General features: G+C 47.3%; 1 long non-coding RNA gene across 1 annotated transcript; it reads left to right on the forward strand.

The window, feature by feature from the left end:
- The first annotated feature begins 3701 nt into the window (after window positions 1–3701).
- LOC118239375 lies at window positions 3702–11038 on the forward strand. Its single transcript, XR_004771337.1, has 2 exons — window positions 3702–3895; window positions 9723–11038. It is a non-coding gene; the product is annotated as an uncharacterized LOC118239375 (long non-coding RNA).
- Window positions 11039–11286: the final 248 nt, after the last annotated feature.

Raw genomic sequence — 11286 nt, forward strand, 5'->3', positions numbered from 1 at the left:
GAGAGAGTGGAAGGCTGTGTGAATAGGGCTTTCTAGAGAAGGACAGAGCTGGAGTGAATATAGGAAGGTGGGATCCTGAAATACCAGGAACTTGTGTCTTCGACTGCATGCAAATCTCCCGCCTTTGCTGTTGACCTCAATTACCCTGACTTCTCCAAGGGAGCAGGGCAGCCAGAGAAGCTGTGTGCCCAACCCAGCGGGCTTGAATGACAGCGCTGGCAGGACACACGCCCACCAATGAGGAAGAATCAGTGTGGACTTGACAAGTCATGGATTTGAAGACGCTGGAGGGGACAGAGTGGAGTTTGAGAAGGAATGTCTGGGCGGAGTCGGGGGCAGAACATCGCGCCTGGCTCTCTCAAAGGCCAGTCTTGTCTGGGAAGGGCTTACCTTCACCTGGGGCTCCGCGACATCAGGCCTGGGTGTGTATGGGATGCCAGGAGTGAGGAGAGAAGCTGCACGCCTGCTGTGGCCAAGCAGGCTAGCCAAAACGAGCATCTGCTTCTTCTCTGGACGGTGCTGGAGCAGAGGGATGAGCCTGCTGCCTGGGAGGAGCAAGCTGCCTGGAGGACAAGGGGCAGGGAGGATCCTGGCTGGTGTGGCCTGGCTGATGTGGGAGCTACTCACGTAATTTTCTTAATTATTGGCTTAAAACTCTGCCCCACAGCCTGATCTGCATAAGAGGAAAAGCAAGGCATTTTAGCTTTCTAGATGATGTAAGACATCAGTTACATCACTTCTTTTTTCTCATACAGCTTTGTGAAATAATAACCCAATAACCCAATCCAAATGACCCTGCCTAGCTGGTCTATGGCAGAAGCCATGCTGAGTAGTCTGATGGACTTGCTGGTGGCTTTAAGCAAAAAAGAAATGGTTCCCAAAACCCTTCTTCCCTATAGGAGAAGGATCAGCACAACACCTTGGGTTGTTCAGTTGACTGCAGCTAAGCTTTGTTCTAAGTCATTTCGGAAATGGCCAGAAACAAAACTTAAGCTGTCTTAGGCAATGCCAAAGAAGGGTGGTCCTCTTGGCTCTCACAGGAAGCCTCTGCCTCCTATCTGTTGAAGGAACAGTTGGAGCTCTCACTTCCAACTCCAGTGTTCCTACTTGGGCTGCATCTGTGGAATGATGGGACTGCTTGTTGCCACCTTCAAGATATCACCTATGATAATGAAAATTTTCTTGCAGTGAACTTGTAACAGTGGCCATACCCCTTGGGCATGGCCTCAGGCAGACAGAAGCTTGAGGCGTGGCTTTCCTTTGGGCTTCATTCTGGTGGGTCAGCTGATCTTGTAGGAAGGGCAGAGAAACGCTCCCGCAGTTCTTTGTATTTTTCTGTGTAATTGTTCCCCAATAGAAACCCATTTATCATTTATCTTGGGTCTAGTGAAATAATTATGCCCTCGCCTTCAAGAGCACATGGAATAAAAATTTCAGGATACATACATGTATATTCATTTCGGGAAAACAAATGCAAATGACCTTACATCTTTCATGGTTCAGAATAGTCCCCATCTGGCACCCCCAAAGCTCCCCTTACTTGGGTCAGTCTTGAGGTATCCACTGCAGTCATCTCATTCCATACTAAGAGTCTCACTCAGCACTCAGCATCCTGAAATCAGAATCCCACATTTATCTGATTGCTTATAGTCATTTCTGGGGCAGACACCAAGATGGAATTAAAATAGCAATAGATTAACTGGGGAATTTCTGTGAAGACCAAAGGAAAGGAGACTGGGGTGCTTAAAGGGAAGCCCAGGATGCTGTTCTGGTCTGATTCCTGTGGAATCAGTGATGAGGAAAGATGGGGTGTAAAAGCTAAAGACTGTTGCATGAGGGTTTTGGCCACACTAGAGGAGAGCACCGAGCCAATGCTGCTTATAAGAAGAACCCCATGGGTAGAAAGAGGCTGATTGTATTGGCCGACTGGAATCGGCATAGGCAAAGTATGACCTTGGCATTCATGGGAGTCCAAGCTTGACCTTGGCATTCATGGAAGTCCAAGCCTGACCTTGGCATTCATGGGAGTCCAAGCCTGACCTTGGCATTCATGGGAGTCCAAGCCTGATCTTGGCATTCATGGGAGTCCGGCCTGAGCCTGCCAGCCATGTTCACTGTAGCAAATCCTCTCAAAGATCCAAGAGTTGTGCTTCCGTGGTCACCATAATCCCTTACCCAAACCCGAGGATCTTCAGGGCATGGACTGATTTCACATGTCCGCACGTTTAGGGATCTCACAGTGGGTGAATCTGATACTCAGGAAGGGATTGGTGAGCATTTGTCAAAACCATTGCCAGAAATGGATTTGGAGAGATGTGGTGTTGGTTGAGTGGTGTGAATTGATTTGTGAGGCAATGGGAACTTGTTGGAGGTCCTAAGACAGAAGAACATTGTGGATTTAAGTGGGACTTATGCCCTTTTTCCATGCTGTGGGAGTGTGAGCCGTGGTAGGCATAGAAACTAAGGTGCTGGCAGCAGGACATCTTGGCGTTGGCATCCTTAGGCCCTGGAAACTTGGGTAGGGAATGTGAGGTGTTAAAGGTGACAGCGAGTTTTCCAGTCCCAGGGACTGGGTGTGTGGAGGAGGAGGAACTGTTATTTCAAGGCCAAATGTAAAATACCACAACAGATCTGTTGAGCTGAAGACTCTCTTAACAGATCCAAGTGGGAAGTGCCAGGTGCATCCAGGTTAGAGAAACATATCTGAGAAAAAGGTTAGAGAAACATATTGCGGAAAGGGGGTGTTGAGACCAAGGTGAAAGTAGACAGTGCAGTTCTAAGATGAATTGCGATGTGGGTAGCTGTGAAGCCATTTGTTCACGCCTATTCTTTTGATTCTTTGGCGAGAGGTATTTCTCTTATGTTTGTTTTTTTCTCCTCAGTTGTGTTCTTCCCACGACTGTATTTTCACCTTTGATTCGCAGGGAATAAGCACAGAGATTTGCACAAAAGCTGTGAACTCCTGAATGGTAGAAAGGCATTGCTTGCTTATGACTGTCTAGTGTCTTAAATGGCACCTAGACTGTAGAAGAGGCTTAGAGAATCTGTGTTGAATTGAGTGACTTAATTTGTGCAATGATTCACCATTTGGCAAATCACTGAAGATGCATGGGAGCCCATTATCCTCCCAATAATGCTGTAACTCCAACTTATAAATGACAGATGAAACCCCAGAGAGGTTGAATAGGTTCCTTGAAGCCTTATGGTATATCAGTCAGGAAAGGCTAGGCTATGCTCTGTAACTGAGTGACAACATCAAGGCTTAGCAATACAGACGTTTATTCTTACCTGTGTGATGTCCACTGTGAACCTGGGAATCCCCTGGGTGTCTTCCAGGTGGTGGCTCAGAAATCTGGGTTTTGCAGCCATGTGCCAACGGGTGCCTTCATACCTGTGCCAGAAGAACATGGAGAGCCAAGCCCCAGTTCTCAAGTATGCCCATCGAGAGTCACAATGACCCCACTCACATTTCAGTGATGAAGGGAGGTATATGACTTCATCTAACCCCAGAGAAAGAGGAAGGTGGGCATTGCCTCCTGAGCCAAGGAAGACTAGAACCATAGCCCATCACCCATCCCAACATCAAACTGACCTTGAACTCAAATTCCTGAGCCAGGTGCACAGTATTTTTATTCTTTGCCTCATGCTTCTGTTTTCTAGTAAATATTTTTCATTTATTTTGCAGGCCGACCACAGTTTCCTCTCCCTGAAAATTGCCCAATGTTAAAGCTAGTTTATAATGTTTAATTACTATCCTGAAAACACTCATTTTTCTCCACCCCTTTATTCCACTTTCTCTCTTGTCACAGGCCTACCCACTGTATCTTCATGTCGGTGTTGAATATAGAGGCTCAAGGGACCCCGAGTACCTCAGAGGAAGCCATCAGTCATAGGGGTAAATGCCCAAGCTGCCTCATTCTCTGCTAATTGGCTTACTCTTCTTTCTTTTGAGTTTTTGAAAGTGAGACCCTGTTATCAACATGGACAGTACTCCCTACTCCCCAGGGGTGTTTTCTAGTAAAAGCTATCTTAGCATCACCATAGGGGTCAGACCTCCCAGAGTCACTTCTATATGACTATCTGGGGACAGAGACCATGGCCTGCACGTGATTAGAGGGACAAGATGATTAGGACCATAGGCACAGGGGAAACATGTGCTGAGCAAAGAGAAAGACATAGGCTTGGCTTATTTACACACCAGTAACTCCCCAACCACTGATGGGGTCCAGTAAAAGTGTGTGAACTTGACTATCTAGCTCTGGTCTCCTGGTCTTCAGCCACCTGTATACTATTCATAAGCACTCAGAAGGCTGCTAGATGTTTGGAGCTAACAGCCAGTTACACAATAAGCGGATCCCTTCCAGCCCAGGCTGGCTGCTCCTTTGTCTTAGGAACTTTAAAAAAAAAAAAACAAAACCCTGAAGCAAAATCAGGACACCAGGGTGCATCATGAGGCAAATGGACAATGGCATTACTGCATCTTTGCTTTGTGCCAGGCATAGATGCTGCGGTCATTACTTAATCTTACAAAACTACGGGCTTTGGACATTTTCTAGCCCACCAACGAAGACTGCCTGGCTCAAGGGCAGGCGTTCCTTTCACCTATTCTGATGTGTCCCTATTGCCTAGACCAGCGCACGGTAGACAGGAGTGTTCAGTGTGTATTTGTTGGAAAACACATTCAAAGTCACCGATTGAGCCGAGAGGCAGAGGAGCTAACAGGGGAAGCCAGGCAGCCTGGGTTCAAGGCTCTCCCCCAGACGTGCTGTGTTGCAATGTAACCTCTTGTCTGTCTTTGACATTCACGAATTCTGTCTGCTAATCATTGCACATCTGCTACCTTGCCCTGGCCCCGTCCCTCCAGAGTGTAAACACCCGAGAGAGACAGAGATGAGACCTGGTTTCTTCCTACACTGCTTGGTCCTGCAAAGCTGGGTAACCAGTAGGTGTGAAAGTCACTTCCAGCTGCAGTGTTCTCCAGGATGAAGGAGGCAGTCACCTTTGGCAGCTGGTTTGAACTTCTTAGGGGGAGTTCCAACTGTCCACACCCCTCTTGGAGGACACAGAACCCTCAGTGCAGTTTCATTGTTCCACTAGGGGGAGCCAAATGCAAACAAAACACCTCTCTTGACCTCCTCCCCACCGCCCAAAGCAGTGGCAGCTTGGGGCAGCCCTAGGAGGAGACCACTGGCTGGGCTAACCTTGGAGAACCCAGTTCAAAGCTCCTGCTCGTCCTGTTCTCTGCTTTCTTCTTGCTCCGTGACAGCTTTTACAGTCAAGGTATTTGGAACTAATTCCAATCTCACGGAGCCGTGACTCCTCGGTTCTTGAGATCCCTGCAGCTTCTGCCCAGGGCTGACATATGGTTTCCTCTCAGGAGCGGCAGGGATAGATTTTGATGGGCTGCCTGCCTAGAGGCGAAGCTGCTCTAGGTTTACAGGAGGAACCCTGGAATCAAGCAAGATCTAGCAAATGAAGGGAACCTCATCTTTCCCCATCCCCTTCTCTTAAAACGCAGGACCTTTGCCACTGTCACAGGTCAGAGAGATGCCGCGCAAAGCAGAAACTTCCCTTTCTTTTTTTTCCCTGCCCCCCCTTTAAAAAAAACTTCGGAAGTTCTCCGGCTTTATACACTGTAAATCAGCCATTTCCATCCTCTACCTCCTTCCAGCCCCCCAAGCCCCCTCCCCCCTCATAGCCCTTTGTCTCCCTCCCTGCTTGATGTCCTCTTGTTTTAGGTTTTATTACTAACATGACTCGGGTTAATGCTGCCCACAGGACACGGATGAGTGAATATCACCGGGGCATAGGCAACCCTACCAACAGCCACACCCACAAAGGAAGGGGACTCTCTCACAGCAGCCACCAACTGCCCATAGCTTTTCTGATAAGGGTGGGGCCTCGGGGCCCCTCCCGCATCCATGCCGAAAAGTTGCCTGAGCTGCCTTCTGCAGGTGCACAGCTTTTGTGAGCTGATGTGTGCAACAGCTGTGCATTGTTCAGATGTCAGAGCTTCGAAGCTTGCCTCTCACTCACCGGCTCTTACATCTTTTCCATCTTCTCTTACCTAAAGTTCCCTGAGCCCTGGATGGTTGACATAGGCGACCACTCACAGCTGAGCACTCAGAGTCACTTACACGTGGTACACTGACCAGTTAGGAGGCTCTGCATTCACCACTACCCTCGGCAAAGATAAGTATCTCGGGCCAAAAGTTGAGAGTTGCACAAATCTGTGGACACAAACACACCTATTTAGAATGCAGTTTGGCAATATGTCCATTGGCCAAAGCAACAGTAGGTTTCTCCTGCTCCCGGGCCTATGACATTCCTAGCTATTGGCTTTAGACCAGATGTACAGTACTAGGGTGAAGTACCCCCATACCAAGCAGAAAGTGGTTGGGGAATGATGTAATTATATTTTAATCAACATTAAGAATAATAACCTTCATATCACTATTGCTAGTAGATCAGTAGAGTCTGGTGCTCGGAGGGATGGTTGATGTCTTTTCTCTTCCAGCAGCCTGTATAGTGCCTTCTGGCACCATGTAAGCTGGCCAGTAGGCAGAGAGTTTCCTGTGAGCTTGAGGTTGCTTTCTTTCCCTTCTTATCATAATGAAACTGGAGACTTGGTTCTTGCAAAAACAACCTGGCTTGTAGAGACAAGAATGATCTATTTTGACAACTAACCTGACAGGGATGGATATATTTGTGTAATGTTGGGCAGTTTTATTTTATTAGTTTGTTTTAGCACTGCACTGCGGATGCCTTTTTCTATGTTTGGACAGCTTGCAAACATGCTGCGAGCACTTGGGAAAATTCTCAGCTAATGTATTTTCTGTAACAAAATCTGATGTGGAGTTATTTCTTCTTTTCCACAGTTTCCAATTAAATTGTCTGATTTACTTTTTGTTGTAGAGATGGTATATCTTTTACAATCTGATACTTTCCTTAAAGAAGAAAGATGGATGGTCTTAGTGAAAGATATTTATTCTGTTGAGGCGTGTTAGTGAGTTTTCTCCACGCTGTGATGGAACACTTGACAAAAGAAACTTAACAAGGGAAGGGCTCATTTTTGCTCACAGCTGGATAGGAGAGTCCATCATGACAAGGATGGTGCATCCATCTGCACCCCTAAGGACAGATTCGAGGTTCTGTGTCCAGGGACAGAGGGCACACCCAACAATCCTGCTTCAACTGTCTTAATCTGACCATCGGATGGCTGACACTAGGAAATTCTATATGCCTGGCATACTCCACCCTCTTTACACTCTCTAAGAACTTTCCACATATTATCTCTTTATTTGATGATCCCTGTATCAGCCAGGGATGTTGAAGATTGACTCCCATAGATATTAAGATGTTTTTGGGAAATGCATACAGGCAAGCCATATAATGCCAGACCAGAGCTGCCCCTGAGGCAGATGGGTTGTATGGCGGTGCTAGGTCCCTCAGGCCTAGCCTTTGCTCTGATAAAGCCACGACTTTTAAATTTGTGTTCCTGGGCTCAGGGTGTCTGAGTGAACCAGCCTGAAGCACACGTCGGTCCTTGTGGATTGGGGGATTGTGGAGGCCCCTGGTATGAAGTCCCTTCCAAAGCTGTATCCATGCAAAATTTGGGCGCTATTGAGAGAAGTCAGACATAGCTATCCCATATAAACTTTGTGAGGTGAGGTGCATGATGTAACATTTATATCCACACGAGAACCCGAGACACCGAGCGGTGAAATGCATTGTGCAAACACACCCAGTGACATAGAGGAGTGCCAGTCACCATGCTGCAGGTCTGTGTCTCCCCACTCAAAAGGAGAGATGGATTTTCTATTCAGCACTCTGCCTTCTCCTTTCTTACTGCGGGTATCACTTGCTTCCCACCCATCCTCCACAGGAGGACCGTTGCTTGTCATTCCTAGCCACGAGACTTAAGCTCTCATTCCACTGCTGGGCCCCCAACTTTCAAACACCAATGTATTTACCCAATGGATACCTTTTCCTATATATTAATAGAAAAAGAGTCATTGCCATTTGGCATTGTGACACAAGTTCTATCCCAGTTTTTTCCCACTGATTAGTATGTTAGGGATGGATCTGGATTCCACTGCAAGGAAAAGCCTGGATGGAACTTGTATGTGGCTGTGGATTCATGGCCCCATTCTGATGATATTTAGGAGTGAACCTTTAGGGCCAATGGTTAAAATAAACAGATAAACACTCACTTGATTGTTGGCCGGAAAGGGAGTCCACATTCTTGTTGCTTAGCTCTAGAATAAATCATTCATTAATGGCATAATTTATATTCCTTGAATGCTCTACATCTCTGGACCCAGTGAGAAATCACTCCATAATCTATTAGTGATGCCTGTTACTATTAGTGATGGCTACTAGTGATGTCTGCTGTGAGCGCAGGAGCGGTGGTGTGTGCTGTGGGTCAGAGGACCCTGATTGAAATTCTCTGTGCTCTTCTCCCAACCCACGATTTTAAGTTTATCTCCCTTTCCTCCTCTCTACTTTCTCCTTTCCCTCTTTTCTTCCCCAATTGGTATTACAATTTAAAGAAAAAAGGAAATGACAGAGCTGTTTCTACATATGTAAGGCCAGCGTATAAAGCAGCTAAGAACTGAATTTCTGTAGAGGAGTAGTGCAAGGGCCTTCAGTGTCTGCCGTGGCCCCCATGCTCTGCTTTGGTTTCTGTCTGCTGGGGGCCAATGTGTAGGGAGGAATCCTGTTTAGAGGTACTGCTGACCACGCCCTCTTGGGCGTGGTCAGAGTGGTGTAACAAGGGTTTAAGTAGGAGGGAGGGGGTGCACGTGGCCCGTTTTCTCTCTTTTGCCTGGCTGAGCTCAGTAGGAAGCATCTTGTGGGTCCCTCCTGCTCTGGTGCAAACCTGGTCACTGGCCTATTCCTTGATAAACTACCTGTTATCAATCGCTTTCTGACTGCACTTTGTAAACGTCATTACCAATGTGTTAGCCACAATCCACTGCCTGCCGTTCCCCGGACATGTCCCCTCTTCCTGCTGTTTGCTTGTTTCTTCCTACTCCCTTGGTTGATGTCTTGCAACATTTTCCAAGATCCTAGAGGTCCACTTTCACCCCAAACCCTCCCTAGCACCCTCTATTTGGATGCGTTATGTGCAAGAAACATAGCGCTTTTTTTTTTTTTTTAAACTCCCATCACGGCTTTTAGAATTGCTCATTTGAATACAGCCATGGAACCCTCTGTGTAGGTCTCTGCTTAATGAGGAAGTGAGACCCACTCGGTCAATTCTAGCAAAGGTGGGAATACATTGATTTTTTTTTCTTCCATTTTTAAAATTTAAATTACAAACAGGATTGTTTTACATGTCAATCCCAGTTCCCTCTCCCTCCCCTCTTCCCCTGCCCCCCACTAACACCCTACCTATCCCATACCATTTTCTGCTCCCCAGGGAGGGTGAGACCTTCCGTGGGGGGGGGTCTTCAAAATCTGTCATAGCCTTTGCGATAGAGCCTAGGCCAACCCCCGTGTGTCTTGGCTCAGGGAGTATCCCTCTATGTGGAATGGGCTCCCAAAGTCCATTCTTATGCTGGGATCTACAAGAGGCTCCATGGATTTCCAAGGTCTCCTCACTGACACCCATGTTCATGGGATCTGGATCAGTTCCAGGCTGGTTTCCCAGCTATCCATCTGGGGACCAAGAGCTCATGGGAATACATTTAGACATCAATTCTTACTTTGTTTTCCAGGTGCAGACACCCTCCTGTGTGCATCTGTTTGTCGTGGCCCAGCATGTCTCAGCCCCAAGCCACGGTTCGGCCTGACTGGGGGAGCGTGGACTTGGAAACTCCTAGCAACCCAATGGCGATAAAGACCAAACACAGGCATCTTGTCATCTTTAGAGGGCTCTCGGTTCCGTGCTGCAGAACTGGAGTCTTTTCTTTATTCAGCATCTCCCTGGCTGTTTCCTAACCATGCTTTCCTGGCCACAAGGCCGTTTCTGTCTCCTCCAGTTAACCCCTCTGCTAGGTTGCTCCTAACGCTCTCTGTCCTCACTTGTCCTGCACGCCGTACCCAGTGCAGAGCATGAACTCACTGAACATGGCTGGATGCTTTACTGTAGCTATACACTTCGAACCACAAGGATAATAAGTAGTGCTTCTCTTCCTTGACTCTATGCCCAGACGCCTGCATCTGCTGTTCACTTAGACGGGGTAAGAAGCAAACCTTCTGATTCTTGGCCTGATTCAGGGCATCTGAAAGGAGAATTAGTCATGGCTTTGTTCACGGTCTGAGAATGTTCAGTCTTGTCCCACCTGCTTGTAGGAACTTGAACGCAACCAGTGTATCTCACGTTTCCCAGCCCTGGCTGGCCAAAGAGCCTGACTTGTAACAGTCTTGACAAGGCCTGCTCTGCATGGCTCAGTGACATCACTTGGAAACTGGCTTCTTCCCTGGCGGAGCGAGTGAGGTGACATTGCTGAAAGGCAAGAGGAAGTCGGAGCAGCTGCAGCCTGGCTTCTCCAGGGTGCACGTCTCAGCCTGTTCGCGCGCGCCTGTGCTGGAAGCTTAGCTGGAAGAAGACTATTTTAAGCTGGAGAAACAGAACGGTCCAGGAGCCTGCTGTTGAGAGACTGCCTGTTAGGATGCGATGCCCTTGCCTGCAATCGCTACATGAACTCACAACCTGAACTTGTACAATGAGGCCTCAGTAAGACTGGGAACGTGACCCACAACACAGTCCGTGCTTACGCTTTGATGCTCCTTGTTTGGCTTCCTAAATCGCTGGGCAATGCAGACTCTTATGTTTGCTCTTCTCTCTGGCCTTTGGGACCTTCCTTTTATTTCTTCTTTTTATTTCTTCTTCCACGTCAAATCTTCTGGCCCCCATAAGTCTCTCTGGACATCCCAAACTTAGTCAGCTTCCCTCATACAGCTTGTACAACTGTACAAGCTACCAGACTGGGAGCTGATCTTCAGGCCCCAAGGATCTGTGCCGTTTTCTTAATTTGTAACTGAGGGTCTGCTCAAAAAAGTTAATGAATAATAAAAAAAAAAAACCTGAGTGAATGAGAGAATCAAGGATGGATGGTCATTTCTGTTTATTTCAAATTTAATGAGCTTACTCAAGCGTGAGAGGGTGAGGAGAGATAGGGAACAGGCTTCAAATATTGTTCTAGATTAACATTTTTATAGTTAATTTTTAAAAATTAATTTTTATTTAAATTAAAAGCAATCTTATTTTACATACCAATCCCAGTTCCCTCTCCCTTCCATCCTCCCATGCCCCCCACCGACTGACCCCCCATCCCA

The sequence above is a fragment of the Cricetulus griseus genome, chromosome 10 (assembly GCF_003668045.3).
Source record: "Cricetulus griseus strain 17A/GY chromosome 10, alternate assembly CriGri-PICRH-1.0, whole genome shotgun sequence".
NCBI classification, from domain to species: Eukaryota; Metazoa; Chordata; class Mammalia; order Rodentia; family Cricetidae; genus Cricetulus; species Cricetulus griseus.